This window comes from Porites lutea, chromosome 3 (genome assembly GCF_958299795.1).
Source record: "Porites lutea chromosome 3, jaPorLute2.1, whole genome shotgun sequence".
Taxonomy (NCBI): Eukaryota; Metazoa; Cnidaria; class Anthozoa; order Scleractinia; family Poritidae; genus Porites; species Porites lutea.
In genome coordinates, this window is record NC_133203.1 from 19,701,448 (window position 1) to 19,709,331 (window position 7,884).

General features: G+C 36.9%; 1 pseudogene; it reads right to left on the minus strand.

The window, feature by feature from the left end:
• Positions 1 to 6,218: 6,218 nt before the first annotated feature.
• Positions 6,219 to 7,639, minus strand: LOC140929478 (52 kDa repressor of the inhibitor of the protein kinase-like; annotated as a pseudogene).
• Between the last annotated feature and the right edge of the window lie 245 nt (positions 7,640 to 7,884).

A 7,884-nucleotide genomic window follows, 5' to 3' on the forward strand; every position in this document is an offset into this window, starting at 1 on the left:
CACCATGCCACTTCTCTGAATAATGGAATGCTGAAGGGATTCTCCACATGAATTGGTATATGAAGGCTTCTCCATGTGAAGCGGCCTGTCAAAGTGAGGCAAATGCGTGAGTTGGCATGTCATAGTGAGGTAAATTTGTGTCAAATTAGAGAAATGTAATCTTGACTTGCACAGGGGACCCCAAACTCCACAGAGTACCCAACACAAATCAGGGTGGTGTTCTCTTTTGTCAAACACAATCATAAATTAATTCATTTATGATGAATAATAAATTGTACTTACTGAGTACTAAACTGAATAGTAAATGAGACAGGTTGAACACTGAGATTAACATAAATAGTGGGGTCAAAGTTAACTTTTTAGTGCACTTGCAAAGTTTTGCTGGTAAGATTTTTTCCACTTGCAAACTGGTGAGACCACTAGCAATTATTTTCCTTTGAAATGTCATTGATCGTATCCAATATAAAGATTAGAATATTATTGATATTTCACAGTCCATTTATGAACAGAAAAGTTTGATAAAAAAGGTATTACATAAGTAGGTTGAGTATGATCATCCAGGTGAACGTAGTCCTGAATAGGACTGTTGTTCTTGATAGTGACTGATGTTTTGGCAACCTGTTCGGAAGTCATCTTCAGAGTCAAATTTACTTGTATCACGTTAGTTGATGGTATTAAACTTTGGTTGTTGAACTGATCGGTCAATTAAGTCACGATATTATTGGTTGCCTGTCAGTTGAGCTGTGATGTTATTAGGCACATAATATATAGATTTAGCCAAGGTTAAAAGTGAAGTGTACATTTGTATGCTTTAAATCACATGAAAGCAAAAAAATTTACTGATTTTAAAGCGAAAAAGAGAAATTTATATATCAGATTCAGTGACAGTAAAATCTTACCCCTGAACCCCCATCTGCCACCCCTTTAAAAAGTAATTATTGCCTTTATATAGGCTAGTTGTTGTTCACTAAACTCTTTGGCTGCATCCAGTTCATACGTGTTTTTAAGCTGAGAATATGATTTGCTAAATTGAAATGACAAACCATTATGTGGAAACTACCCTTTAGATTATACATCACAAAATAGATGTGATACTTGGTAACCTTTACTCTATGTAAGTTATACTTTTTGTTTCTTCTGGCGAAAAGACCCAGCAAGGACGATACCTTATTTGACATTTTCCCTACTGTGACTGTGATTTGCAGTTTTGTATTTTAATACGGTTAATTTGGTGCTGGATTTAAAGTACAAATTACAAACTTGACAACAAAATATATTGTATTCTAAAAAAAGGGCAAAAAAGGGAATCATTTTTTGGCAAATGTAACAATTATGTTCATAAATTAATCAACAATGTGAATTGGCTGCTTCAAGCTTATGGCTTCCATGGTACGTTTTCTCACAATATGATATGATACACGGTACAATACATCATTACATACACTTGACAAGTAACTTTATCGTACTAAACTGATTTGAAATAATTTATTTCCACTCATAACAAAGCACAGTAATAAATAACACACTTTCAATACTTGAACACACTGCCGATGCAGTTGATGGATGATGTCGTTGGACATGAAAACTTATGTTGGTCAATGAGCCAGTGTATTGTAGTTCCGAGTAACAATTTTGACAGATTACAGTTTTTTTTACAAAGTTTCTCACACCTTTGTTATCATAAAATACCTTGAATCTAAAGTCTTTCCACACCTTCGATGTAAATGAGTACGGTAACAAGACATTTTCTGACCAATAGGGTGTTTTACCTGTGAGGGCTTAAGACTGTGTCAGCTGGCAACTAATTGGAACTTTGCAATGTAAGTATGCCTTTGTTACACAATCTTAAAAAAAAAAAAGAGTTGGATTGGAAGTATGCAAAGCTATATGAAGCAAGGATGGAACTTTCTTGACCCTTTGTTTAATAATAGCATAGTTATTAGAGAAGACTGGTTATGAAAAGCGGCAAACATCAGTGATAAAAACAACAGTGCTGCAGTTTATGTTGGAAGCACCCTGAAAGTGCACAATCCTTTGTTTTCTGTTGGCAAATTTTTACGGAATAAATTAATGCAACGTTTTTATTGGTCAATACAATCAAAATGATAGGAATTCTTTTGAACGTTGTGCACTTTCAGGTCCACAAAAACATATAACAAAGGAGTCTGACGGGTTTCATAACCATTCCGCTCAATTAACTATGATAATAGCTATAAAGATAGTCTATTTATATAACTTTGCAACCCAACAGCTGAATTATGTTGTATTTACATGGTAAAAACATAAAAAAAGAAACACACACAGTAATTCATTACTTAAAACACTTAATAAGTAAAATTCAATAAAATATATACTAAACGTATTTGAGTTCTGTTAAATTCTGGAATTTAATTAAAATCTTAAGCCTCCAAGTCTTGAAAACCGGAGTGAACTTGTGTGGCTTCCTGAGGTTGTAACATTTGGTATTTTCTGGGGGGAAGTAAACTTCTAAGCATACTGTTTTTCTCTTGTAAAATGTTCTTGAAAAGTTTGCCTGACAGGGTGGCAGGACTTACCTTAACAAGTACTTCTTCATAAGAAAAACATGGAATTAATGATATACATGGCCCTCTTTTGCATATATGGGAAAGGTTCAAGGGTAGACTGCCATGAAAAACTGAGCAGGCGTATTCAGTAATAGGGCAAACACGGGTACGATGGAACTGGTACTTATTCGATAGAGCCTAGGCCTGAGTACTTTAACCGAGAGAGAAAAAAAGGCCTTTTCCTAGCTTTCTTAACAAGTTTGGCAATACGTTGGTTCCATTTTAGGTCGCTCGAGACATTTACATGCGGGGCTTGGATTTGCATAAGGAGTCATTTAAGACAGTTATTCCTGGATGTTGATGAAGAATCATGATATCATAACATTGCGGTGTGTTATTCAAAAAATCAATATTTGTATCCTGGCCAAAAAATCTCAGTTCACTGGTGTGCTGGTGTATCTCCTCCTTGATGGTTTTCATATGCTAGAGTTGCCCTTGTTACTCAATATCAGCCTGCACTGCTGCATCAGTAATTTGTACTTGTGCAACATGTGCAACTGCTTTAGCAGTGGAAGCAACATTAGCGATTACCCCTTGAGTGTGGTTCATGTACGTTTTTCCTTTTCTTTACCCTGTTTCAAGCATCCATGGTGGTGGAATGAGGGTTTGTGTGACCTTAGAGAGGGTCTAGGCATCTAGTGACTTGCTGAATTTTTTTTCTCAACAAAGAGAAAGCCAGTGCAAATCTTGCTAGAATCTGTGTCTGAATGAGGTGGGTAAGGTTGATAAACTATTCAAGTGCTGCAATATTGGTGACATCATGACACAAAAGAACCAAAAAAAAATTGATCTGTGCACTTTGTCAAGCAGCTGTTCGAGAATGACCTGCTTGAGTATGATAAAGAGTTTTACAACATAGCTAGAAAATTCACTTAATCAAGTTCAATAGTGCGGTGTGCTACATATTCCCATTGAGCATGCTGATGATGTCAATAAACCACTCCTCAAGTTGTTGTGATCTTAGCAGTCCTCTCAAGACGTCTCCCAAGTGCATCAATAACTTGACAGTACCTGATGAAGTGTTTACCATCAATGTGTATGCCGAGATATGCAGCATCAAGAGGCTAGAGCTGCTCTCGACTGCACCTCAAGCAACTCTTACACCTCTTTTGTGCTCTCCATACTTCCAGCGTCCTCAATATCTTGACATATGCACACTGACACATGAACTAATATTATTGTTAAGTCTTACCCTGCCAGATGATCCATGAGTGAATTACTTCATCTCAGTGGCACCTATTCTCTCTACAAGGTGAAGAAAAGGTGCAAGTTTGCATATAGGGATTTCATATCTAGTGATCCAGTAAACAGAAATGAAATTTTTAAAAAACACATCATCTGCAATATAAAATAATTTTTTTTCTTTAAATACTGACTCCTCGTAGAATGTTAAAACCTTCTACAAATGCTTGGCTTCAATGGCTGGTGATGTTGTCTTGAATCAGCATGAGAAGTCATTGTTGGCTTTCTGAATCTAATGGCAAGATCACTGGTAAACACTTTGGATTTGTTTTGTTTGTTCTTTGTCTTGTGTTTATGGGACAAGAGGCTGTACATTCCTTTTCCCTCCACATATGCAAGCCACCATACATTGTGATGCTACTCATAGTTTTATTTATGGAAGTTTCTTTGGTTTTTCAAGAACAAAACTTTGCCAATCCAATGTTAGTGTTCTAGGGCCAATTTTCCTTACATTCTCTCTAAAAACTGGGGTAATTTTCAAAGAAAAGTAAGTGGCAAGTTCACAGGAAATAGCCAGATCAAAAACCCTGCAAATAGGCATTTACCTGAATAAATGGAAAGGGGGTTTTGTTTGTTATGGAGATAAATTGTGGTTCAATTCCTTTTAATGTAACTGAAAGCTACATGCTATGAAAATTTCAGTCTGGATTCCAGCCAAATCACTTGACAGTAACAACCCTCATCCAAATGTGTGATGAAATGAGTAGAAATTGGAAGTAATAGCATACTGAGTGTTTAGTATTGCTACATACTAAGAAAGTGTTTGACTCAATCAATCACAACATGTAGTAGTAAAAACATTTTATTTAATGAGGGTAACAACAATTACTGAGGATGCAATAGTTTTCATAATGGCCCTCTCTAAGCTAGTCTAAAATGAGTCTAAAACTAGAATAATTATTAAGAAAATAATTCATAAGTATACTTAATATTAAAATGTTCAGGAACAGCATTTTCCAATGTCATGTTCCTTTGGAGGGCCCTTAAGAGCGCTTCTGTGAAAGCTTGTCTCTGAGTGTCTCTAACATGATAAATGATTGTTTTGGTATTGTTGGTATGGAGCTAAATTGGTGTAAATCATACTTGATAAACAGGAAACAGTAATGCAACATGAATGGCCAGCTGTCATGAAAGGAAGTAATTCCTTTATGTACACTCTTTGCTGGAGGCCAGCTGCCCACTACTCTTGCACTGACTCTTTGATATATAAAGGTGTTTTGGGAGATACGTTCATGGTACTTTTTGCGAGCTTCTGAAGTGTCCAATAGGTCAGATTGGATTGTTCTCAATGCAAACAGATGGGTAATTTCTTTTTTTCTTTTTTTTTTATTTACATGACGAACCGCTGTGAACGTTTGCTTGGGAGGCTAAGCAAAGTGTTGTTGATGCAAGTTTTAAGTCATAGACGGTTGCAAGCGGATAAGGAAATATGTCTGCCTTATTTCAATCCAGACATCTGATTTGTCCCCTGGTATAAATACCACCAATCCTGAGTAGAAAAAAATGCACTGGTCCAAGTTAAATCAATCAAATAAAATAAATCTCAGCTCAAATAGAAAGAAAGCGAGTATCATTGGTTATGATGTCTTCCTTTTGGTGGCTGTGACAAGAGCCGTTTTATGAGATTCTTAAGAACCCGACTTTTACGTTTTGTTTCAGGAATTTAGTTTGTGTTCTAATGCGTCTGGATGTCTCAGAATTGATGTGACACTCCGTTTGTCTTCATGGTGTTCCTTTAGGTGTTGCTCCAAAACTAACTGGATGTCAGAGTGAATAGACGAATCTGATATTGCAACTTCTAGAATAGCCAGCATCTGCTGTCTACTATCATCCAATAACTCTGAAGATGGATCCGTTTATTTTTGTCTTATGGCTCAACTTGGTGTTTGGAAGATATTTGTAGAATTTCTCCAGCTGTTGCCTTCCATTCATTAAAGGGACAGAACATACTTGGAATCAATGCACCAGAATTAAGGGGTACTGTTATGGCCTTCTGTAGGAGGCACGAGTGTAATAACTAGACCCAAGTGTAAAAACCATTTAATCTTATTGAACACCCACTGTCAGTGGAAACATAACTCAGAAAACTATTGAAGAACGAGTTTTTGTCTAGATATTAGTATTAATACAATTGTACAACAGACACCAGCTATGTATCTGTACTGTTCTCCATCACTTTAAGGATTACATTAATCCTGATGGAGCATAACTCACAAGTACTCTAGAACCACAAGTGACTGTTGGGACAAAATTATGCTTTTAAAATATTTTCCACTCTCATTCTTCTAGGATGGAAATTAGCAAACAAATCTATACTTTTTTCAAGGTCTAATTCCGTTTCTCTATGGGCAAGCATCAGTACTAATCCATTTAGTCTATCCTGGACCGTTGTATTTCTCAAATAAGCCTTCAGATTTTGGAGGGTTGAGATGAACCTTTCACAAGATGCCGATGAAATAGGAATGGTTATCAGGATGTGAAGTATAGTATATATATATTCACATAAGCATCCTTTTTAATTTTTTTCCAGGGTGGCACCTATACCGTCAGGGATGTCTTCTCTTCTATCCTTTTTCCCCTTCCACATTCTTCCCACAACAAAAGCTTTGCTGGTAAACCTGCATAATTAGGGATATCTTGTCTGTAATGGTTAGAAAATTTCCTAACATTATCCTTCCAAATAGGGTCAGTAGCCAACAAAATAGAAGGAATCACTGAAAATTCCTTGTAGCACACAAAAACATCATCTTCAAATCTGCTGTCCAGTTGCATGAGAGCATGGTTAAGAAAGTCTGTTGTCAGATTGATCCTGTAATAGTCTTCAGGGGTTGCGGCTGGTGCATTGTTTCTGTGAACTTGCCTCTGAATTATCCTGGTCATGCTTGGCTGTACTGAAACACGTCTTGCTAGGGTAACAGCTTCTTCATAGAGAGCATGGTGTCTAGTATTAAGGTCACCTTGCATACCTCTTAAGGCTGGTTTTAACAGAACAATTTTCTCTTTTGCTTTGAGAAGATCCATTGCTTTCTTTTGTAGCCTAACTGTGAGTGGTCTGGTTAAGTCTAAAATGTGTCTCGCAATAAGAAGAGTAACAATAAAGGAAAATGTGATTTTCTACTGTCTTGATTCCAGTTCTTATCACTGGGAGCATTTCTGTTCAATGAAATGTCTTCAAGTGTAGCCACAACTGTGTGAAGAAGCTCCACGATTCGGTGTATACCATCAATGCGCTCAATCCACCTCGTTCAACACACATTTACCAGAACAAAGTGGTTGGCAGCAGGCATCGATACTCTTATCTTGCTGATCCAATGCTGCTGTCGCTTCGAAGAATTGTCCAAAACTTCCGAGAGGTTTCTTACAACATCCATCATGTTTCTAACAAGTGGTAATTCGCATGTGTCAGCAACACACAAGTTAAGCCTATGGTTCATACAGTGGACGTAGATAGCCTTGTCATGTTCAGCCCTAATAAGTGATGAAGCTCCATTCAAGCACCCGGACATATTGCCTGCACCATCATAACATTGGCCATGACAGTCATCCATAGATAGTTCTAAATCAGCTACAGCACCAATTATAAAATCTTTGATAGCTGCTCCTCACATCCTCACAAAGGTAGAATCCCACAAATTCTTCTGTGACTGTTTTGGTCGAATCGAGAAATCTGATCACCACCAAAAGATTTTCCTTATAGATATGTCAGCTGTTTCGTCAGACATAATGCAAAAATATTTGCTATCCCTGATTTCCTGTGACAAATTATTCACTATGATAGCACCCACAGTTGTAATCATCTCATTTTGAATGGTTTAAGAAATATATGTCGCATTTGTGGGTGCAGTTTCCAGGTGATGTTGCAGTGTTTGGTCACTGCTGTCAATTCCAAATGCTAACAGTGCCCGAAAGTTTCCAGAAGGACTGGCATTTTGTGAATCATCGTCTTGTGGACCTCTGAGGGCTATGTTGTTTTTTCTGCAGAAAATTATTGTTTTGAAAAGGGATTCCAGTATTTTGCAATTTCTTTTGATTTGCTGTTGAAGTAAGTTGTTGATCT